The sequence below is a fragment of the Vombatus ursinus genome, unplaced genomic scaffold (genome assembly GCF_900497805.2).
Source record: "Vombatus ursinus unplaced genomic scaffold, bare-nosed wombat genome assembly UNPS02009205.1, whole genome shotgun sequence".
In the NCBI taxonomy this organism is placed as follows: Eukaryota; Metazoa; Chordata; class Mammalia; order Diprotodontia; family Vombatidae; genus Vombatus; species Vombatus ursinus.
Window position 1 is genome coordinate 15294904 of NW_020948983.1, and position 25011 is coordinate 15319914.

Here is a 25011-nt window from a genome sequence, read left to right on the forward strand (position 1 = left end):
AACACTTTTGGTCAAAAGGGAGTAGAAGCCCTTTGGGCAGTATCATTTTGTGCCCCAAGGCATTAGAGACCCTAAGGAACAGTATCTTTTCCACTCCCAAAGGAAGAGGGTCCCTGAGAAACAAATATTAATTGCTTGATTGCCTGATCCCAAGGGATCAGGTGTACTTCCTGGGTAAAGACCAGAATGCAGAGCAAGAGAACAGTAACCACACCTCTCCCCAGATTACACCACCTTGGAAGCACCAAAAACTTCCAAAACCCCAGAACTAGCTCTGAAAACAATAATGCAAAAATGTCTGAAGTTTGAGATAGAGCCCTTCCCTCCACCTCATGCTAGGAACAAAGCCCAACTTTAACGTAAAGCTCCAGATCAAGAAATAGGTGGAAAATGGGTAAACAACAAAAAATAATGTGATCATAAAAAACTACTATGATGATAGGGAAGATCAAGACACAAATTTAGAAGAAGAAAATTAAGTGAAAACATCCACAAGCAAAACTTCAAAGTAAAATGTAAATTGGATACAAGGCCAACAAGAATTCCTTGAAAAATGAAAAATTATTTTAAAAATCAAATAAGAGTGGTAGAGGAGAAATTAAGTAAAGAAATGAAACCAAAGAAAGAAAATTATTAAAAGACAATTAAGAGTTGGGTAATAAAGGCACAAAAAATAATGGAGTAAATAACACCACAGAAACAGAATTTGCCAAATGAAAAAAAGGTACAAAAATTCACTGAAAAAAATAATTCCTTAAAAATTAGAAATGGGCACCTGGGAGATAATGGATCCATGAGACATCAAGAAACAATAAAACAAAGTCAAAGAATTTTTAAAAAAACAGAAGAAAATGTCAAATATCTCATTGGAAAAATAAGTGACCTGGAAAATAAACTGAGGAGAGATAATATAAGAATTATTGGAATTTTGGGTGTGAAAGCCATAATCAAAGAAAGAGCATACACATTATGTTTCAAGAAATTATCGAGGAAAACTGCCCCAATATTCTAGAATCAGAGGGTAAAATAAAAATTGAAAGAATCTATTGAGCATCACTTAAAAAAGATCCCCAAATGAAAATTCCTAGGAATATTATGGCCAAATTCCAGAGCTCCCAGATCAAAGAGAAAATAATTAAAGTAGCCAGAAAGAAACCATACAAATATTATGGAATCACAGTCAGGATAAGAAAAGATTTAGCAGCTACCGTGTTAAAGGATCAGAGGAATTAGAATATGATATTCCAGAAAGCAAAAGGGCTGGGATTACAATCAAGAATAACCTACCCAGCAAAACTTTGCATAATCCTTTAAGGGAAAAAAATGATTAAATGAAATGGAGGATCTTTAAGCATTTCTGATGAAAAGACCAGAGCAGAATAGAAAATTTAACTTTAAAATACAAGACTCAAGAAAAACATGAAAAGGTAAACATGAAAGAGAAGTCATAAGGGACTTAATAAGGTTAAACTGTGTACCTTTCTGTATGGGAAAAAGATACATGTATCTTCTAAGAACTTATCAGAGGAATTAGAAAGATTTTACATAGAAAAAGAGAGTAAGAGTCGATATGTTGGGATGATATCTTTAAAAAATGATAAGGGAACAAAGAAGAATGTGCTAGAGAAGAGAGGGGGGAGATGAAGAACGAGAAAAATTATGTCACCTAAAAGAGGCACGCAAGAAAGAGCTTTTACAGTGTAGGGGGTGGGGAGGCAGACAACACTTTAACCTTACTTGCATCTAAATTGGTTCAAAAAGGAAATACAAACGTGTATATGTTTGCATGTGTGTATATGTACATATACACACATATATAGATATACATACAAACATATACATACACACACATACAATTGGTAATAGATATTTATCCTACCAGAGAAGTAGATAAAAAAGGGGGGGAGGGGTTTGACAAAAGAGAGGGCAGATAAAAGAAGGTAGAGGTCAGAAGCAAAACAGATCTTAGAGGAGGGACCAGGGAGAGAGAGAAAGAGAGAGACAGAGAGAGAAAGAGAGAGACAGAGAGAGAGAGAGAGAGACAAAGAGAGAGAGAGAGAGAGAGAGAGAGAGAAGGATGAACAAAAACAGGATGGAGGGAAATGCATGGTTAGTAATCATGATTGTGGGTTTGGATGGGATGAACGCACCCATACAATGGAAGCAACTAGCAGAATGGATTAGAAACTGGAATGCAACAATATGTTGTTTACAAAAAACAGACTTGGAAGAGAGAGACACACAGAGTTAAAAGAAGGGGTTGGAGCAGAATGAATTATGCTTCAGCTGAGTGCCCCCCCCAAAAAAAAGCACAGTTAGCCATCATCATCTCAAAGAAAAACCAAAAGAAAATTTACCTAATTAAAAGGGATAACCAATAAAATGATATCCTGCTAAAAAAAAGAACCAGACAAGTAATAGCAATAGTAAATACATATGCATCAAATGACATAGCATCCAGATTCTTAAAAGAAAAAATTAAATGAATTATAGGAGGAAATAGTCAGTAAAACTCTACTAGTGTGGGACTTCAACTTTCCCCACAGAGGAGCTAGATAAATCTAACCATAAAATAAACAATAAAGAAGTCAAGGAGATGAACAGAATTTTAGAAAAAATAGATATGATAAACCTCTGGAGAAAACTGAATGGGAACAGAAAAGAGCATATTTTTTTTTCTCAGCTATATGTAGCACCTCAAAAAAAAAAAAAAACTGACCATGAATTAGGACCTAAAATATCACAACCAAATGCAGAAAAGCAGAAATAGTAAAAGCACCTTTTTCAGACCATAATTCAATAAAAAAATTACATTTAATAAAGGGTCATGGAAGGACAGATTAAAAGCTAACTGGAAATTAAGTAATCTAATCCTAAAGAATGATTAGGTCAAAGAAGAAATCATAGAAACGATCAATAATTTCATTAAAGTGAATGATAATGATGAGACAACATTCGAAAATTTGTGTGAGGCAGCCAAAGCAGTACTAATCAGAAATTTTATATCTATAAATGTATGTGTAGATAGATAGAGAGACAGAGACAGAGACAGAACAGATCAATTAATTGGACAAGTGATTTAAAAACAGAGAAAGAACAAATTAACAATTCCCAATTAAATACCAAAGTGGAAATCCTGCAAATCTAATGAGAGATTAATAAAATTGAAAGTTAAAAAAAAAAACCTAATGAGTAAAACTAAGAGCCAGTTTAGTTAAAAACAACAAACAAAACAAACAATAAAATGGATAAACCATCAGTTACTTTGGTTAAAAAAAAAAGAAAGAGGAAAGTCAAATTGCTAGTATCAAAAATTAAAAGGGTGAATGTACCACCAATGAAGATGAAATTAAAGCAACTATTAGGAGTTATTTTGCCCAATTGTAAGTCAGTTAAACTAACAATCTAAGTGAAATGGATGAATATTTACATAAATATAAACTACTCAGATTAATAGAAGAGGAAATACAATACTTAAATAACCTCATCTCAGAAAAAAGAAATTGAAAAAGTCATCAGTGACCATAAAAAAAAAAAATCCCAGGTCCAGATAGATGTATAAGTTAATTCTACCAAACATTTAAGGAACAATTAATCCTAATACTATGTAAACTATTTGAAAAAAAATAGAAAAATAAGGAGTCCTACCAAATTTCTTTCATGTCACAAACATGGTTTTGATACCTAAACCAGGGAGAGCAAAAACAGAAAAAGAAAACTATGGACCAATTTCTTTAATGAATATTGAGGCAAAAATTTTAAACAAAATACTAAAAAGGAGACTATGACAAGGTGGAATTTATACCACAAATACAGGGCTAGTTCAACATTGGAAAACTATCAGTATAATTGACAATATCAGTAACAATAACAACAAAAATCATACGATTATATCAATAGATACAGAAATAGCCTTTTGACAAAATACAACTCTCTTATTAGAAACTCCAGAAATCTTAGGAATCAATGGAACCTTTCTTAAAATGCTAAATGTCGTGTTATTCAGTTAATCAGTTGTGCCTGACTCTTTATGACCCCATGGACCAACTGTCCTTGGTGTTTTTCTTGGCAAAGATACTGAAGTGGTTTGCCATTTCCTTCTCCAGTGGATCCTTTTGTCAGGCAAACAGAGGTTAAGTGACTTGCCCAGAGTCATACAGCTAGTGTCTGAAGTGTCTGAGGCTGGATTTGAACATAGGTCTCCCTTCCCCAGACCCAGTGCTCTATCTACTGAACCACCAGCTGCCTCTAAAAATGGTAAGTATTATCCTTCTAAAACCAAGAGCGAGCATGATGTGTAATAGGGATAAACTTGAATCCTTCTTAGTAAGATCAGAAGTGAAGTAAGGATATTTATTATCACCACTATTATTCAATATTATACTAGAAATTTTAGCTATAGCAATGAGACAAGAAAAAGAAATTGAAGGAATACAAATAGGCAATGAGGAAACAAAATTCTTTGTGATGATATGAGACAAACTCAGGGATTGTATGAACACAAATGTGAAACAGTTTTCATACAAATAAAGACAGATGTACAAAAATGAGAAAATATTAATTGCTCATGGGTAGGCCAAACCAAAATAATAAAAAATGAAAATTCTACCTATTAATTTACTTATTCAGTGGCATACCAATCAAACTACCAAAGAATAACTTTCTAGAGCTAGAAAAAAAAGTACCAAATTTACCTAGTATATCCAGGAATATCAAGGGAATAAATGAAAAAAAAAATGTTAAGAAAGGTAGCCTAGCAGTTCCAGCTTTCAAACTATATTACAAAGCAGTAATTATCAAAACAATATGGTACTGGCTAAGAAATAGAGTGGTGGATCAGTGGACTAGATTAGGTACAGAATTGTTATTATTTGTTTTAGTCATGTCTAACTAGTTCTTCATGACCCCATTTGGGGCTTTCTGGGCAAAGATACTAGAGTGGTTTGCCATTTCCTTCTCCAGCCATTTTTACAGATGAGGAAACTGAGGCAAAGAGGGTTAAGGGACTTGCCTAGGGTAACAAAGCTAATAAGTATCTGAGGCTAGATTTGAACTCAGAAAGATAAGTCTTCCTGACTGTAGACCCAGCACTCTATACACCATGTCACCTAGTTGCCCTAGATGCAGAATATACAATAGTAAATGACCATAGTAATGTAGAGTTTGACAAATTGAAAGATCCAAGTATTAAGGTAAGAACTCACTATTTGACAAAAACTGCTGGGAAAACTGGAAAATAGTTTGGCAGAAACTAGGCAAAGACCAATCTCTCACACTGCATACCAAGGTAAGGTCAAAATGAATAAATGCTTTTGACATAAAGAATGATATCATAAGTAAATTAAAAGAGCATGGAAAAATGTACCTGTCAGATCTATGGATAAGGGAAGAGTTTATGACCAAACAAGTAGAGGAGATTGCAGGAAGATAATTTTTATCACATGAAATTAAAAAGCTTTTATATAAACAAAACTAATGTAGCCAAAATTAGAAAGAAAGTAGGAAATTGGGAAAAAAGTTTCCACAACAAGTTTATCTGATACAGGCTTCATTTCTCAAATATATAGGAAACTGAGCCAAATTTATAAAAATAAGAGCCATTCCCCAATTGATAAATGATCAAAGGATTTGAACAGGCAGTTTTCAAAAGAAGGAATCAAAGCTATCAACTGTCAAGTGAAAAAATGCTCTAAATCACTAATGATTAGAGAAATGCAAATTAAAATAACTCTGAGATACTACTTCATACATGTCTGATTGACTAATGTGACAGAAAATGAAAATAATAAATACTGAAGTTATTGTGGAAAAATTGGGATACTAATGCATTGCTGTTGGAGTTGTGAACTAGTCCAACCATTCTGGAGAACAATTTGAAACTGTGACCAAAAAGCTATAAAAATGTGTATACCTTGTGCATACCAGTGTTGCCACTACTAGGTCTATATCCCAAAGAGATCAAAGAAAAGGGAAAAGGACTTACTTGTACAAAATATTTATAGCAGTTCTTTCTTTTTTTTTTTTTGATGGTAAAGAATTGGAAAATGAGGGAATATACATCAAATGGGGAAAAGAGAAACAAGTTGTTTTATATGATTGGTGTGGAATACTATCATACTATAAGAAATGACAAGCAGGATGCTTTCGGAAAAAAATTAGGAATATTTATATGATATTTATATGAACTCATGCAAAGTGAACAAAACCAGAAGAACATTGTACACAGTAATAGCAATATTGTAGGGATGATCAGTTGTGAAAGGCTTAGGTACTCTGATTGAGACAATGATCCAAGTCAATTCCAAAGGACCCATGATGAAAAATGCCATCCACCTCCAGAGAGAAAACTAATGAACTCTGAATGCAGAAAGAAGAATATTTTCTTTTAATTTTTTTCTCTTTATTGTTTTATTTTGTTTATGTTTTGTTTTGCAACATGGCTAACATGGAAATATGTTTGGCATGATCTCACATGTATAATTGAAATCAAAGGGCTTGCCTTCTTAAGAAGCGGGGTGGGAGGAAGGGAGAGAATTTGGTACTCAAATTTCCTAAAATGATTGTTAAAATATTTTTACATATAATTGGGAAATATTTGACAAAATAAATAAAAAGAATATAAAAAAAGAAAAGACATTTAATGAAATGGCAAAGAGAAACAAAAAAAATCTTCCTAAAAACATAGAAATATAAAAACACTCCTTCACAAATACACCTAGCATCAGCAGGGAGAGGAGGCATTCAATGAGGTCAGAGGTAGAGAGGCACACAGATAGGGAACATTGTGATCAAGGTATGTGTGAAGAGGGGCAACTCACACCTTCAGTCTTCAGGGCTGCAGGGCCATGAATATCTTTACATTGCTCCTACTGAACTATTCACCTATGCCTCCTAATTTCCTCTAGAGGTAGTCCTGTTAGACGTTCTTAGATGCTCTAAATATTCTGATGATCTACTGGTCAATGCCAGACACTGCTTGAACACAGTCTCTAGTGCTTCCAACTTATGAAGCCTTTACTATTCTGTATTTATAAAATTGACTTTTAAGACTCAAGTGTGAGAGTTTAAATTCATTCCTGTTCAACTTCATCTTATTAGATACAGTTCAAGTCTTCAACAAATGATTCTTACATACAAACAATGTGCTACATGATAGGCATATAAAGACAAGACCATATTCCTTGTCCTCTGGGAGCTTACATTCAAGAGGGAGAGAAAGATACATCACATGTACACAATTAAGTTAATACAAAGTATATACCGCATAATTTCAAGAGGAAACAAGTGCTAATAACTGGTGAGATCAAAAAAGATCCATTGTAGAATATGGCTACGGAGTTGGAATTTGAAGGAATAGAGGGATTTTATGAAGTAGACATGAGGAGGGAACATATTTCATGCAGTCAGGACTATTTGTGAAAAGACAAAGAAGGTAATGTAAGCCTGGAAAGGTAGATGGAAACCAGATTATGAAAGACTTTAATGTCAAGCTGCGGATTTTGTATTTTATCCTAGAAGCAAGATAACCATGGAATATTTTTAATGAGAGTTGGAAAAAAGAGATTGGTGTGTGTGTATGCATACATGCATGCACTGATTATGTGACATGGTGAGGTCTGTGTTTAATGAATAACAAATTTGGTGACTGTAGAAAATGGATTAGAGAGGAAAAGAAATGAAGGTAGAAATATTAGTTAGGAAGTTACAGCAATAGTCTAGGTGAAATTGATAAGAACTTAAAGTATAATAGAGACTATATGAGTAGAGAAAAGAGGATGGATACAAGATAAATTGTGGACATGATATTTTGGGAGTAAGATAGACCAAAGTTGAATATGGCAGGCAAAGGGAAGGAAAGAATCAAGAAAGACTCCAAGATGATGAACCTAGGTGAATGGAAGGATGGAGATCCCATCAATAAAAATGGAAGAGTTTGGAGAATTATGTGTTTAGGAGAAAAATATGAAGAGTTCTTTTCTACCCAATGTACTGGAGGTCTTGACACAGTGAGGTAGAGTCCTAAAAAATAAAAGTACTAAGAAATATAAACTAGACTTGAGCAACCTAAAGATCATCTAATGAAAAGGAAGAAATTAAAATCAAGAGGTGTGAAGTGAATTGCTGAAAGGTCATACAGGTTATTGAATCATATATTTAGATCTTCAAGGGACTTTCAAGGTCATCAAATTCAACTCCCTCATTTTCTAGATGAGGAAACTGAGGCTCACAGAAGATAAATGATTTGCCCAGGGTCACATACCTAGTAGGTGACTGAGGTCTGATTTGAATTAAGGTCTTCCTGACTCTAAATCTAATGCTCTATCATGACACTAGTTCTCTTGCCTCCTAGTGCCATGTTCTTTTCACTACAAATGGCTGCCACTTGTTTCTACAGCTCAGTCACACGCAGTCTCATAAATCCAACCACTGAGCATATCAAGTGGTTCAGTAGAAAGAAGGTATCTGTCCTGTGTAGTAAATGACAGAATTCAATAATCCAGGCAGTAGTTGGGAGGCAGGTTATTCCTCAACTCTTAGCAAGTGGGCTCAACATTTATGCCAGCCAGAGAAAAGAGAAACTCTTCAAGAAATCAGAGCTGGAAAATTGACCTCTTCTTTCCCTTCATCTAAAGCCATTCCTCTCATCCCCAATGACATTTAGCATTAGTACCAAATGTTAGCACTTAATGGTATACTGTGATCATTACTTACCTTCTCTGGGCCTCAGTCTCCTCCTTGGTAAGATAAGTGGATTGGCTAGAATGATCTCTAAGGTCTGTGATTCTAACTTATCAAGAATACCACCACATTCCATAAATTCACCATAATCATATCAATATAGTAGTGTTCTTTGTTCTGTTTGTTTACCCTCTATCCTTTGAGTCATTTTTCAGTCCTCTCCAACTTTGGGGTTTTCTTGGCAAAGATACTGGAGTGGTTTGCCATTTCCTTCACCACTCATTTTACAGATGAGGAATCGAGGCAAACAGGGTTAAGTGACTTATCCAGGATCATAGAACCAGTAAGTGTCTGAGGCTAGATTTGAATTCAGGAAGAGGAGTCTTCCTGACTCCAGACCCAGCACTCTATCAACTACATCACCTTATATATAAGTACTTATATGTTTGAATAAGTACTTATGTAAGTATAGGATTATTATTGTGCTTATGTAGGGCAAAGCCCCTTCCTTTTGTCTTCTCTGTAGATCATAACACAAGGCTGGGCATACAGAAAGCACTCAATAAAGATATGTCAGTTGATGGACTGGTGCCTCCCTGGAAAGATGGCACTCATATTTCTCACACCAATTAGATTATTTTTTTTCATCTTTTGACTGATTTATTTTATATCCACTTAAAATATCATCCCACAAAGGACAATATGTACAGCTGGGATAGGTGTACACAACACGAAGGCATTTACAATCCATTATACCCACTGAATGATAACTTCACTGATGAAATTTCTTAAAATTTACCAAACAAAAAAAATTCTGAACAAGAGGAGGGGAATATTTCAGTGTGGTCTGTTCTTTTCAATTTGCTGTTTTGTTTTGTTTTGTTTTTTTAAAGGGAAAAATGTCCTGCTTTCCCCCAAACTAGTAATAAGCAAGAACTGCACACAGCACTATGGATGTTAAGACATTTCTCAAAGTCTTTGCAAATGAGTCCAAGATGAGAATGGGAGGGTGAGGAAATCAATAGAGAAGCATTACTATAGATGCCATAATAAACAATAAATTTAGATAATTTAAAATAAAAAAGGGAAAAAGGAGGCAAGAGGCAGCATTTCAACAGCAAAGTGTTCAATAAAAAAGTATATTTGTAAAGGAATAAATACAAGGAATTGGAGGGAGGGTAGGAAAATGGATCAGTAAAATGAGTGAAGGCCTCAAAGAAAACATGGCATAGTCATTCTAGAAGTAATTACATATTCCAAGTTCTGAAACTGTCCAGAATAACTTTGGCTCTCTTGAATTTATATCTTTGAATACCATAATTGAGGTGATATTTCCACAATGGTACCAATAATTGGGAGGTGACCATATTGTCATCAGTTTTTCAACAAATGTAAATTTATATGCGCCATGCACCAGTTGACGTGCTTGGCAAATGAGTTTTAAGTTGTTGAAATGAACAAATTCCTTTGTGACCTTTGCTCCAAAAAATCAATCTGCTCCCCATGGACCAATTGCCCAAGTATCTATATCTTTGGATCTAACCATACAAAATGCTCCTTTGTGAGGAATTTCCTGATTCTGTTCAATGGTTCTGATTTGATTCAGTGTTTTCGTGTTCAGAGAGAGACCATCATGTATGTATTAAATCTGCTCATCAATTAAAACTGCAACTGTGATCATATCAAAGATTTTGGTACAGTATCTCCAGGCAATAACATTCCCATGTTTTCTTTGGTACTCATCTTCAGGTCATTCTCCAACAGTTACTTGTAGAGCTGCATAATCTCCATATACTTGTCCATGTCCAGGGGCGCCATTTTGTGAGTAACAACCAAAAGTGGCAATGGGGCCAATTAGATTCTTGAAAAAGGATATCTACAACCATTTCTTTACCATCCAAAATCTACTGGTAATACTTTCTTGAAGCATTATTTCAACCTATCTTCTCAACAGCAGTCTCTTAATTGCCAAATTCAATGATCTTTTTTTTTTCAGTCTACATTTTACTTGCACTCTCTGTAGCTTTTAACACAGATGACTACCTCTTCCTACTAGAAACTGTCTCCTCTCATGGCATGAAAGATATTATCCCCTTACGGTTGCCTGACCTCTCAAACACTCTTCTGCTTCCCTTAGTGGCCACTCATCATTTTCCTGACCTGGTAAATTGTGCTTTTCCCAAACATCAGTCCTTAATCCTCTTTACTTTTCTAGCTCCTTCTCATTCATTCTCAACAACCACTTCTATAGAAATAACTCACAAATCTCTGTCTCCTATCTGATTCTTCTCTTCTGAGTTACAGGTTTATATTTCTAACTGCCTATTGGACATCTCTGTCCAGATATCTTCCTGGTATCTCAATATTAACTTGTTCAAGCTTAGTGGACCTCCCAGGTCTGTTTTTTTAAATTCCATCTGCCTTCACCATTGATGTCAATAGCACCATCATTCATTCAGTTTCAGTTCCATATATTTCCATGCAACTTCCTCATCTCTTACAAGCAAAAATTTATCAAATCTCCAAATCTTTCCAATACACACTGTCCTCTCTATTCCTACTGTTACCACTTTAATAGGAGCCCTCAATAATACCCACCTAGACTACTGCAAATTTCTTTCTCAATAATGTTCAAACTCATTTGCCTGGCATTCAAGACTTTCCCTACTATACCTTTGGGGAAACTTTCTTATCCTAATTTGCATCAAACACCCCTCCATGCACTCTGTACTCCAGACTATCCTCATCCTTCCAATCATGATTCTTTGTTCCCTAACATCTCTGTTACTTAAATTATTCTACTTTTCGTCTATGGAATACCAGCTACTTAAAGGCCAGTTCAAATGTCACCTCTTCCATGAAGCTGTCTCTGATCTTAAGTGAAAATAATTGCCTTCCCACTTGTACTTCACATAGCACTTTATTCTGGCCCTCTATAATGTACTTATTGTGTGATGTTGTTTCACTACTTGTGTGTGTTTTGTGTTCAGCTATTGGACTATAAGTCCCATAAAGGCAAGGATGTATTTTGCCTATATTTTGAATCTTCCCAAGAGCTTAACTCAGTTCTTAGCATGTAGTAGGTATTTGATAGATGTCTCTTGAAATGAAATGAAGTTAACCCAGAAGATAGCAAGAAAGAAGACAATAGGTATATGAAATTGCAAACTTTTCATAGCATAGCAAGTCAAGTCAAATCAACAAGCATTTATTAAACATTTACTATGTGTCAAGCACTGTGCTAAGTACTGGGGATATAAATATAAGCTTACATTCTAATGGGCTAAGGACAATACATAAAAGAAAGATGAAAAGGGGAAGAAGAGTGAACATGCCCAAGAGAACATATCCATGTGGGGGTATAGTAAAGAAAGTCCTATGGAGATAAACCATCAGTGCAGCCTAACATTTGAGATAACTGCTGCCTAGCCCCTGGGAATATTCTTGGATGCACACAGCCAAAAAAACCCAGAATTACTGGAAAAGTTTTCAGGTAGATTCGTCAGTCATTCACACAGCCATGGAATAGATCATGGCTGATCATTTCAGCCCAAAGCTATAGTCCAAATGATTATATAACATTCATTATATAACCTTTTGTAAAGCATCTGTTATATGGAAGGCATTATGCTATAGGCTGCAATTGAGAAAATGGTAGAGAAAAAGTTTCAAATATTAAAAATATACAGCACCTTGCCCCCAGTGAGTTTATAGTCTAAGAGGGGTGATAAAATATGCACACAGAGTGGCATAACACAAATAACACAAGACAACAAAACATAACACAAATACAAAAAGTAACACAAACACAAATAAAGTAAGGAACTGCATATAGACATGACTTGGGATGGTTTCATATCACGGGTGCTTAGAAAGAACAACACCGAGGGGACAAAACAACCAACCTGATTCCCAAAAGACCAAGACAGCAGTCAAGACTCCTGGGATAATAAATCTCAATGAGCACTTTTTTGCCTCAGCCTGAAAGAAGACTTATGCGGAAAGCCTCCGGTTTATCTGAATGTACATCATAACCTCATACTCTCAGGGCAGAGAAGTGCAAGGGTCCAAGATGCTTAGATACATGTGGGACAAATGCTGTTTACCCCTTGGGAATAGTCTCAGACCCACATAGCCTAAATAATTAGCTCTTTGGAAAAAGAAAAGAAAAGCTATAGTGAATACATACAAATAAACCTCATGTTGACATGACAACTGGTTTTTTCCCTACTGGGAAGTGTGTCACCACAAGGGCTTTATACTAATAATCAAACCTTCTCATCGAAGGACACCTGCTTATCACTGGAAAAAAAAAAGGTACATTGTTTTCCCTGCCTATTCACTCTTTGGTCTCTTATTTGCCCATTTTAAGAACACAGTTAAGTACATTTGGCACTCCCAAACAAAGCCAAAATTTACCTAACCCCTGGCCAGTTGAGATGGAAGATTATTCCACTCCAGCCTTACTTCTTGGCTCATGAGCAGTAGCCCAGTATGAAATGAGAGGCCTAATCTAAAAGAAGCACCAGATTAAAATGACTAGTGCAAACACCACTTACAAATGAAGGGAATTGTTGCCTTTCTTTGAGCGAACATTTTGGAAGTCTCAAACCTTGTATTTTGAAAAATACATGAATGAGATAATAAGCTCCTTGGTACCTAATGATTAGTGAGAATATCAGACTATGGGTCAGTGGGAAAGTCACTGGCAAAGCCTGGAAGCAAGGTGGAAATGGCACGGCTTGCATATAGCAGGCATTGACTATATGAAAAGGGCTAGAAAGGAAGGAATTTTACTTTCTCCATAATAAAAATACTTCATTTGTTCATTTAGTCAAAAAGGGTTTCTCCCCCAGATATTTTTTACCAACTCACCTCAGAGACCATCTTATCTAACCTCTACCAGGATAAGAACTCTTCTTATGATACACCCAACAAATGGTTCTCCAGAGGTCTTTGCTTGAAAACCTCCAATGAAGCACAACCCACAAAACTCCAGAACCATACTCTTTTACTTTTGGATAGCTCTAATGTTGCCTACAAGATGTATGTGATCAAAAGACACATGAAACATATCCCTTGCCCTCCAGAAAATTATCTCGGTCAAGTCATAAATATGAAACCTTTAAATAATAAAAAGCTAAATATAAGGTCTCCCCATCCCATGACCTCATATAATATGCTACTTGAACTTCCCTTATGAAGTTATCATTAGGGGTAGAGGGATAGAAGCTGCACTTTCTCTGTTATTCACAGTCTCAATGAGTTGCCTAGATAGAGCACTGATAAATTTCTCCAACGGACAATTAAGGTCCTCCATAGCCATGATCCTACCTACTCTTCTAACCTGATTTCATATTATTCCCTTTATATATTCTATGTTCTATCCCATGAACCCTGCCAAAAGGGCAGGCCAATCAATGATTTAGCTTAATTAGATAATATGACTATTGAAAAGATAGATTAGAATAGGGGCAGAGCAGACATCTGATTTCATCAGGAACACAGGAATGAAAGAAATCAGTTCTCAATGGACTGCTCCCTACATATGGAGACAAAATTGAAAAATAGGCAGAAATGAGCAGAACCCAAGACATTTCTTTTTTATAGATTCAAAATCCCTACTTTACTTTGGCTATTGTATATTTTTTTATCAATTATTTATTTGGGTTGTACTATCATAAGTTCTACCTCCCCAAATATACTTCAAACTCCTTGAGGGCAAGAGGCCTGTCTGATTCCCCTATGCAGAGCTATAATTAGGAAATTTGTGTGCTAGGGTGAGGGGTGGCAGAAGTGCAGAGGGCATTATAACCATGAAAGTGGTCGTGTTTGGAAAGGGACATCTCATCTCCTAAAGAATCTAGTTCCCATACCTACAGGGATTGAGCTGGGTGGTAAGGGAGGAAAGTGACTCTAGGAGAGAGGAAGCATAGTGATTGAACCCAGGGTCTGGTGATCCAGACCCATAGAAGACCAAAAGGCAATTCAGAGGGGTATCAGTTGCCATGGGGAAGAAATTCTCCCTGCTTAAATATCAGTGCCATGGGACAAAGTCTCAGTCACCTAAACCTATTTATGACTCTGCCTCTATGATCTCACCAGCCAACAGCAACCTCTCCCTCAGTGACCTCATAGCAGTCTGTAGTCCAGTTATATACTCATTGTATAACAGATTTATATATGCATGTTTTATCGACTCTATTAGGTTATAAACTCTTTGGAGGTGAGTACTTTGTAAAAGAAAAAATCAGACCAGTGCCCTTATATAGAACTCTATACATACTAAAGTGATAAATAAGTGTTTTGGGGATAAACAAATGCTTCTGTCAATGTTCAAATCATTTATTATTAAAAGAGGGATAGAGTAGCTCCTTTGCGTAGTCTATAGATTCTCCTCACTGTATGGACTAGTAGGAGGGAATTCCCATTACTCTCTTTACCCCACTACTCACTCCTTCCCAACAGACACATCTCTTCCCTGCATTCACCTCATGGAAGTTAAACGAGAAAAGAAATCTAGACCCAGGTTTCATCTAGTTTCCTTGGGTGTGGTTATAAATTTTCCAACCTGAGGTACTAGAAACAGAATGTATTCTGATGTTTAGAAAGGGACATAAGACATAATAATAAGACATAATAAGACATGTGGAAAGTGGAAGGAATCAGGAGAGAGCTCAGTAACCACATTTGGAGGGATAATCAGCAGCTATGAAAGCAAAGTGGCTTTTACCCTCAGATCTGAAGGAAAGGAAAGACTTCTCTGTGAAAAGTCAAAAACATCTAGTTCAATTTTTCTTTTTACAGATTGGGAAACTGAGACCTAGAGAGAGCTGGTGACTTAGCCAAGGTCACATAGCAGAATAAGAACTAGAATGTAGATCTCTTTATTCCCAATTGAGAGTCATTTACTTACACAAAAGCTCCCAAAACTCACTCACCCCCTTGTCCCCCAAAATAAAAGCTTCAAAAGCAGCTAGATAAGGGAATTGTAGTACCATTTCAACCTTGTGATCAAGGACAGTTAAGGCATCCCCCAACAAGGTAGAGATGACAGTGCCTCCACTTCTATCCTCAGCTCAGTCTTCCTCCCCAAGGAATTGGTGGCCCCTTATCTCTAAAGACCACCCCTCCTTTATGTCTCCCTAGCTCAGCCTTTCTAGTCCATCTGACTGCCAGGTTAGCCACGCCCTATGCCACAAGCGGAGAGAAGTCAGAAATGCAGCAAGAGGCTCCTTAATAAGCCATTTCAATAAAGGCATGATGTCCAGGGCTGGGAAGCAGAACCACTGAACAGAGAAATGAGATATTATTTGTAAAGCATTTAGCATCACTCCTGACACATAGTAGGTACTATACAAAAACTATTGCTATTGTCATTATTCTTTTTATTATTATTATGATCATTATTAATGGGGGAGAAAACACGTGCAAACCCACATGCATTGCTTCCTTCCCTCTCCCCACCCACCCTGATTTGAGGTCATAGGCCTGAGTCATAGGAGGCAGTAGAAGGAAGCAAGGTGAATTCTCCACTGATTAGGTTCATCCTTTAGCAATGAATAAATTCGTTCAGGATTGGATATTAAAAAAAAAAAATGAAGCCAACTTCCCTTGCTCTAGGGACTGAGGCTGAGCCTGTCACAGGGGCATAGTTGAACGAGAGCATGAGACTTAGTGCAATATAATGGAAGTCTGTTTTAAAACAGTAAATCCTACACTCTTGAACAATAAAACCAAAAACAAACAGGTTCACATTGCCTGCTCCCATTATAAAAGCGCAATAGGTATCACTTGGGGAAAATATAATTTTATATCATCAAGTTGCATAGCAGGGAATTCTGAATAAACCAATCTCTACTTAATGAGGTTTTGATGTATGAAAAGGTTACGATGCCTCTATGGTTATGAGATCCACTCCATTTCCCCAGGATCTTGTTAATGTATGCATTATCTGTAAGTCTGATATTCTGGCAGTTGGAACATATTTTTAGCCTATGTAGAATAGGTAATAAAATTTAAATAGGACAGAAAAGTAAAAGTCTGAATTCAGATTCAAAAAATCAATGGCTCAAATACAGGAGGAAAAGGAGCAGGAGCTGGCGTTGGCAGCAACAACACTGGTTTTCACTTGGAGCAGGGGCCTGGCACAGCACTTAGCTGCCTCTTCCCCTTGTTACCCACTCTCTTACTGAGGCCTTGGCTTTCCCCAGTCCTCCTTGCAGCTCCCTTCGGCACTAGTCTATCATCATGATGTTCTCAAGCCTTTGGGCCACTGGTCCTCGCTGAGCCCTCAGGAGGTGAGCACATCCTGGGGCCAATATGCCTGCATAAGTATGCTGCTTTGTGCCCTTGTTACAAACATCTGGTGGATAACATATTCCCTGAAGGATCCAAAAGATGGTCTTATAAAAGCTGATATGGAGAAACTGACGTTTTATGTTGTGTCTGCCCCAGAGAAACTCGATCAAATTGGTTCTTACTTGATTGACAGACTGAGCAGAGATGTTGTCTGACACTGGTCTGGGTATGTTTTAATTGCTCTGGAGGCATTGAACCAGTAGCTGATGGCTTGTCATTCTCAAAGCACCAAGCCATTTGTAGAAAGCTTTCTGCATATGGTAGCAAAGCTGCTGGAGTCAGGAGAACCAAAACTACAAGTCCTTGGAACTCATTCTTTTGTCAAATTTGCAAATATTGAAGAAGACACACCCTCTTATTACAGACATTATGACTTTTTTGTTTCTCAATTCAGTGCCATGTGTTGCTCCTGTCATGGTGATCCAGAAACACGGACAGAAATCCGCATAGCTGGGATCCAAGGAATTCAGGGTATGGTTTGCAAAACAGTTAATGATGAGTTGCAGCCAACTATACGGAACCAAGCATATGTGCAAAAATTGTTCCATCTCTGTTATTTAACATGCAGAAAACAGAGACTATTGACAGTCCAATAGACCCTCCTTCCTCTCCTTCTGGAGGTGACAAAGAGGAAAACCCTGCTGTGTTGGCTGAAAACTGTTTCAGAGAATTACTGGATCAAGCAACATATAAGAATAGGAATTATCCTGTTTGACCAGTTGTTGGATATTTAGCTCATCAATGACTTTGCAGTCTACTGCTTTCAAATTATAACGTATTCCATTCCGACATAGTATTACCATGTGATTCAAGAGACCCTAGGACATCTTGATGCTCAGAAAAAGATTCTCCATGTATTTGAGCAGAAATTGTTCGGGTTCTATTAAAAACAGTTGCCATTGCTGCTAAAGGATCCATAGGCCCCACAGGACTGAAAGTATTTAACACTTTTTCTCAATGCTGAATTTGCTGGGGCAGCTAGGTGGTACAGTGTATAGAGTGCTGGTCCTGGATTCAGGAGGACCTGAGTTCATATATGGCCTCAGCTACTTACTAGCTGTATGATGCTAGGCAAGCCAATTAATCCTGTTTGTCTCAGTTCGCCATCTGTAAAATGAGCAGGAGAAGGAAATGGCAAACCCCTCTAGTATTTTTGCCAAGAAAACCCCAAATGGGGTCACAGAGAGTCAGACACGACTGAAATGACTCAACAATGACACTGATTTTGAAGCTGGCAAATGACAGGGCTCTATGGGTAGTGTCAACATGAGATAAGCACCAAAGACGATGATAAAAAGATTGTCCAGAATGCTATTATTCAAAAAACAGAGAAACCTGGGAAAACTTGTATGAATTGATGCAAAGTGAAGTGAGCAGAACCAGGAGACCACTATACCCAATTAAAGCAATATTGTTAAGGATGATCGACTGTGAAAGACTTAGCTATCCTGGGTCAAGACAATGATCTAAGACAATTCCAAAGGATCCATGATGAAAAATGCTTTTCACCTCCAGAGAGGGAACTAATGAACTCTGAATGCAGATTGAATCATACTTTTTTAACTTTCTTTATTTTTATTGTTTTATTTTGCTTGTATTTTCTTTTGCAACATGGCCGGTATGGAAATATGTTTGGCATGACCTCACATGTATAATTGAAATCAAAGAGCTTGCCCTCTCAAGGAGGAGGGAGGGGCAGGAAGGAGAGAGAGAAAGAATTAGAAACTCAAATTTTTTAAAAATTATTATTAAAAATCTTATATGTAATTGGGAAATATTTAATTAAATGAATAATAATATTTTTAAAGTACAGGATGAGGTAATTAGAAGGGTGATCAGAGGGGAAGGCAGTTACTTACCTTAAAATAAGGTCATTAAAGTTATAGGGGCTTTAAGCTCTATTTGGGCCAACATAATGATGCAGCTGTTTTTAAAAAAAAAATGTCATTTGGTACTGTATTAAGTTATAGACAGAGTTTTTCCTTATCCCAAGATTGCTTATACCAATCACAGGTTCTATCCCTAATGTGTCCAAATTGAGGAAAGCGAGAAAGTAACATAACTCTGTACCAGTAAGATTATATCTGGATATATTCCAGATATAATTCCAATTCTGAGTGTTACATTTTCTAAGGTATATTAGAAAAATAAATATACAAGAGAAGAAAAAAAAGGATTTTGATAGTCTCAAAACCATGCCATATTAATTCATTCAACAAACATTCTGTCATTCAATAAATGTTTATTATTGAATGAATTCATGCAACACACAAAATGTTTAAGGAACTAGAGATATTTAACCTGGAGAAGAAAGTAGAGGGCAGGGAGGGTGATCATCATTTTCATATTTTGGGGCTTTCATGTAGGCAAAGAAGAGACAGTCTACATGATTCCAGAAAGCAGAACAAGGATCACTAGAAGCCAGAGTATGGCAGATTTCAACTCAATATAAAGATGAACTTTCTAACAATAACGAAGCAGCCTGCCTGGTTGGGTAGTGAGCTCTGTCACTAAAAGTGTTCGTAAGCAAATGGATGATACATCCTGTTAGAAGATTCTTGAATAGACTAGGTCAGTCAGCCTAACTCTGTATTCCTATGATGCTGAGATTCCACAATTCAACGATCCTATGAACACATTATCACCATCAATTCACATGTCATACGATGAATCAAGACAAAAAACATTAATCAAGTGCCTATTATACGCCAGACACTGTTCTAAGAGCCAGGGATACAGAGAAAGGCAAAAGACAGTCCCTGTTCTAAAGAAGCCCACAGTCTAAGGATGGAGTCTACAGGCAGATAACTATATACAAATAAGATAGATATACAGGAGAAGTTGGAGATAATATCAGGGGAAAGGCCATAGCATTTAAGGGGGATTGGGAAAGATTTCACAGAGAAGGTCAATGTTTATCTGGGCCTTGAAGGAAGCCAGGGAAGCCAGGAGGTGGAGATGAGACAGGTAAAAAGTCCAGGGATTAGGGACATCCAGTGAAAATGCATGCAGTTGGGAGATAGGGAATTTTTTGTAAGGAACAGAATGGAGGCCAGTGACACTGGACTGAAGAGTGTGTAAGGAGGGAATGAGCTATAAAAAGACTAGAAAGTGAGGCAGATTATGAAGGGCTTTTAATGCCAAAGAGATGATTTTATATTTGATCCTGGAGGTCACTAGGAACCACTGGAGTTTACTTACTAGGTGAGTGATATGGTCAGATCTATACTTGAGGAAGATTAATTTTACCACTAAGTGGATGACTGACTAGAGTGGGGAAAAACTCGAGGCAGGTAGACAAATTAGAAGGCTAGTACAATAGTCCTGGTGTGATTTGTATCAAGATGGTGGCAGGGTCAGAGGAGAGAAGGGGGAATATATGAGAGATGTTAGAAGGTAGAATCAACAGGACTTGGCAACTTCTTTGGTAAGAGGAGATGAGAGAGAAGCTAAGGAATGGAGGACTGCATCTAGTTTAAGAGCCTGAGTCATAGGGATGGTGGTTGTCCTTCAACTGTAAAAGAGAAGTCAGGAAGAGGGGCAAAAGAGAAGTTACCAAGTCAAGGACAGGAGCTGCTACTGATGGTGGGGGCTGTTTCAACTTGCATGTACATCTCCAAACCGGGATCATCTTCAGTATGGTGTTTAAATAGTGGAATTCTAAGGGAAAAGATCATGTGCAGATAGTTGGGAAAATGCCTATTTCATAACATAGGAGCTGGGTAATTCTGCCTGCAGGAAAATCTTTGATTTGTTCGCTGTATTTACTTTGGAGGAGGAAACCACTAGTAGTGTGCTTTATTTAATATTAAAAATGTGTTTCTGAGTTACATGTACAAGTGTCCCTAAATAAGATCACTTTGACAAAAAAAAAATCTCATCTCCATTGCACTATATCCACAAAAATAATTATTATTAGATTGTAAATTTCTTGAGGGGGCGTGGGTGTGTTTGGGTATTGTTTTGATCAGAAAAAAAAAAGTTCTAGGAGATGACCAGATAACTGCTCTCTCCCATCATATCTCTGTGCCAAGCTTGTGACATTTTTTAAATTGCTAATCTATTTTTCTTTCTCTGTTGTATACTTTAAAGGTAATATCACTTTTAAATCTGTCTCTATCAAACTTTACCTACATGCTCTCCACTAGTTTTTATCTCCTTTAGTTACTGGATTTTCTTACAAGAATTTATAGTTATTACAATGCCACTCCACCTACCTTTTTACTTATCCTACTGTTTTTGTATAAGGTACACCCTTCAAGAACCATATTCCAGTCATGGGGCTCATACCATCATGGCCTGGTGATATCTTTGAGGTCAAATATGTCTCTTCGTTTTAAGCCTACCTCACCTCACATTTTTCCCAAACTCTGTGAACTTGTGTATAAACTTCTGAGGTCGTGAAGTTCACTGCTGGTTCTCTTCTGGAATTTTGACTCTTATAAATTTTTATGACTTCTTCCTACATTGGAGATACTATTAATTGTTTATGGTACTTAGTGTGGTGTGTGTGTAATTTTCTCCCTTCCTCTGCCTTTTCAGTTTAATAACTGATGAATTTAATTTAACTAATGCATTAAAACTGGCCCTAACCATAATAAAGCAAAACACTGCTGTAACAGGATTTGATCTCTGGAGACAAAAATCATCTCTGGCCTCTGACTTATGGATAGGAGCTCAATTTGGAACCTTCAAAATTCAAGTCAATGAGAAAAAAGGTTGCTATGGTACTTTAGAGATATGCTGGCAAATCATAAGCTCCCCTCTCAAAGCATGAAAGCTATACCAGACCTTTGGGGTTTTAATATAGCCTCACTGTCCCTTTAGCCCCCTGATGCTTTGGTACCTCCAAGAACAGTGTAAGTGGTTCAGCTACTCCTCACCTTCACCCTAAGAGTTTCTGGGACAAGGGAGATTTATAGTAGAGGGGAGGAAGGAGAGTGAAGGGAATTGGTTTACAAAGATTCAATAGTCCCAGTCTTCTGAAATATATAATTTAAGTGTTTATAGTCTGGATATTGGTTGTTCTGGAATGTACCTTGCAAATTAAGTGGATACACAGTACATAGGTACTATGTCCTGTGGTACATAATTTTCTCTAATGCTGTGTTTTCATGGAACCAATTAACAATGCTAAGTAGGATGTGCCTGTATACTTATTTTCAGGTAGTTATGGGCTACATTGAATACTCCTGTTCTCTTTTAGCAAATGACCAGGAATGTAGGATTCACTTGCCCCTAAGAAAAGTGCGACACCTGCTGCCCCATGGCAAAAGTAATTTGGAATTTGAGGTATCTTTTACAACAGGCCTATATAAGAGGAGGTCTTTTACTTTTTACTTTCCACAACTACTTGCAGACCCTCCTTCTTGAGCCGTCACTTAGCAACCTCTGCTCCTTTCAGGCTAACACCATCATTCTACATAACATTATTCATATCTCTGTTGCTATCATTTGCCAGCCTTTGGGTCATTTTCCCTCCTTTCTCAAGGGGTCTATTATATAAATCAGTTTTATCTATTCCAACCTCTACCTCCAATCCTTGGTGATTTCAGTATTTACAGTGATGTAAATCTGAGTAACCAGGTCTCTCATTTCATTAGCATCCTCAACTCCCCCAACATTCCACCTCAACTACCAATAGAAACAACAATAACTTAGATTTCACTGCTGTCACCCCAAACTGTTCTATCCTCATGATCTTGACCTCTGACATTCTCATGATCTCCTGTTATACGATGTTCTCTCTCTGTCTCTCTCATTCTCCTTTCTCTCTCTACTCCTTCTCTTCCTCTCTTTCTTCATCTTCATTATTGTCTCCAGCTCTTCCATTTCTTCCAGTTCTCCCAGTCCATCATCTTTGCTCTGGTTTCGCTTGCCTCACTTTATAATTTTGACTCCCAACCACATGCTGACTTTCACCCTTAAAATCTCACTCCCTTGTCTTTCTGAAATTTATACTTTGCCAGACTACAACCCAGAGTCACGCTTTTCCCCCTTTCCCCCAATTTTCTGCTCCCATTCCTGAACTGCAGAATGCTGTTGGAGGAAGTCATGTAAAGGGGTGATAGTTCCAACCCTACTTCAATTAATACAAACACAAAAGGTCCAGATTACCACAACTGAATCAATCAATAGTTTAAACTAAGTATTAAGGAATTTTCCTACAATCCCATTATAAGGGGTGAACAACTCTTTAATTAATTTGTGAAGATTATAGGGCTCTAGTAATTGGGTGAATGCAAATGATGCCATATAGGAACTCTCTTATAATTGGCTGAGATCAAGTTACACCTTTTGGCCTACATATAAAAATAGCAAGCCAGTTGTGAGTTCATCAGTCAAGTGGTTGATCAGTCTAGAAGTAGAGGATTTCAGGACAGAGAATTCCAGATCTAGGGTTGGAGCCAAGACCTAGATAAAAGATTACTCTTGGGGGAAAAGGAAAGATTTTTTTCTCTCTTTCTTCCTTAGTCATTTCCTCCTTCCACTGACCATGTCTGCAGAGAATTGGACCAGTAGCAGACAATATATATAGATGGGATCATAGAGACTGGAACAATAGGAGATGACACATCTTGTCTGGAGCAGAAAGAAGACAGATAAAGAAAGACAGATATGGAAAGGTAACTAGCCAGCAGGTTAGGAAGCAACTAGAAGAATGTTGGCTATGGACTCCAGAGAAAGGATTTTTAGGCCATAAAACTCCAGGCGTTGTGAAATACCCCTTCCCCACATGTATACTGTATACATGGGCCTCACTGTACCCTAAGTTTGAGCCTCCTCTTCCTAAGGACCTGTATATGTTTTTGAAAGAGTATGTTCCTGGGGTTTAGGGGGAAATGTTTGTGTCAACTATTCTTCCTATACCATTTAGTAAATGCCTCTTTTAAAAGCTAAATGAGGCTCCGACTGATTATTGACAGAAAGCACACCAGTGGGGGTTTGTAAGTTATATCATTAGAAAACTCACTCCTAGAACCCTGAGTTGTGACAGTTAAGCTGCCCTCATAGGACCCCAGCCTGTAAATGTGGGTTGGAGGACTGAGCCCCAGATTTGGGGCTACATATGCAAATATGTTAACTAGGTCCTCTATAAGACCACCTTATCTAATCTCATTGCTACACAGCACTCCTTAAAAAAAAAAAAAATTTAAATTAAAAAAATTCCCTTATCAATTCTCTATCTTATCCCCCGACAGCAACTGTTTTAAGTCTTTCTCCTCCCAACTCAAGCCACTCTCCTCTCTCACTAAAGATAATGTCATCTCCTACTTTCCTGTAAAAGTTCAGGTCATCTCTCATGAGATCTCTCATCTCCCATATGCCATGCCACAAAATAATTCTACATTTCTTCCCATCCTCTTGTCCTTTGCCACTTGTCTGAGGAATAATAAATATAATTAAAGCTAGTATTTATATAGCACTTTAAAGTTTTCAAAGTGTTTTACAAATACTATCTCTTTTGATCCTCACAATATCCCGGGCAGGTAGGTGCTATTGTTATACCCATTTTACAGATAATAAAACTGAGACATAGGTCAAGTCACTTGTCTTGAGTCACACAACTATTAAGTGTCTGAGAACTTTTCTCCTAGCCAAAGCTAACCCTTTTAGTTCTACACTTGATTCATCAACTCTTCTCTTCTTTGTGAGCTTTATCCACAGTTCATTTTTTCTTTCTATACTATTTTGAATCTCTTCTTATCTATTAGTTCCTTCCTGCCTACAGACAAGTAGGTAGTGTAGTGAGCAGAGAGCTGGACCTGAAATCAGGAAGACTTGAGTTCAAATCCAGCTTCTGACACTTAACTTGCTGTGTGACCCTGGGCAAGTCACTGAAGCTCTTTCTACCTCAGTTTCCTCAACTGTAAAACAGAGATAATAATAGGTTGTTGCAAAGAGCAAATGAGACAATATTTATAAAGCACTTAGAATAGTGCCTGGCACATAGTTGGCACTTAATACATT

At 37.1% G+C, this 25011-nt stretch overlaps 1 protein-coding gene and 1 pseudogene across 1 annotated transcript in view; both read right to left on the reverse strand.

Annotated features, from left to right (window-relative positions):
* Positions 1 to 25011, reverse strand: part of SORCS3 (sortilin related VPS10 domain containing receptor 3) — a 682653-nt gene that overhangs the window by 160976 nt on the left and 496666 nt on the right. The window lies entirely within an intron of this gene.
* On the reverse strand, positions 9917 to 13566 carry LOC114035444 (annotated as a pseudogene).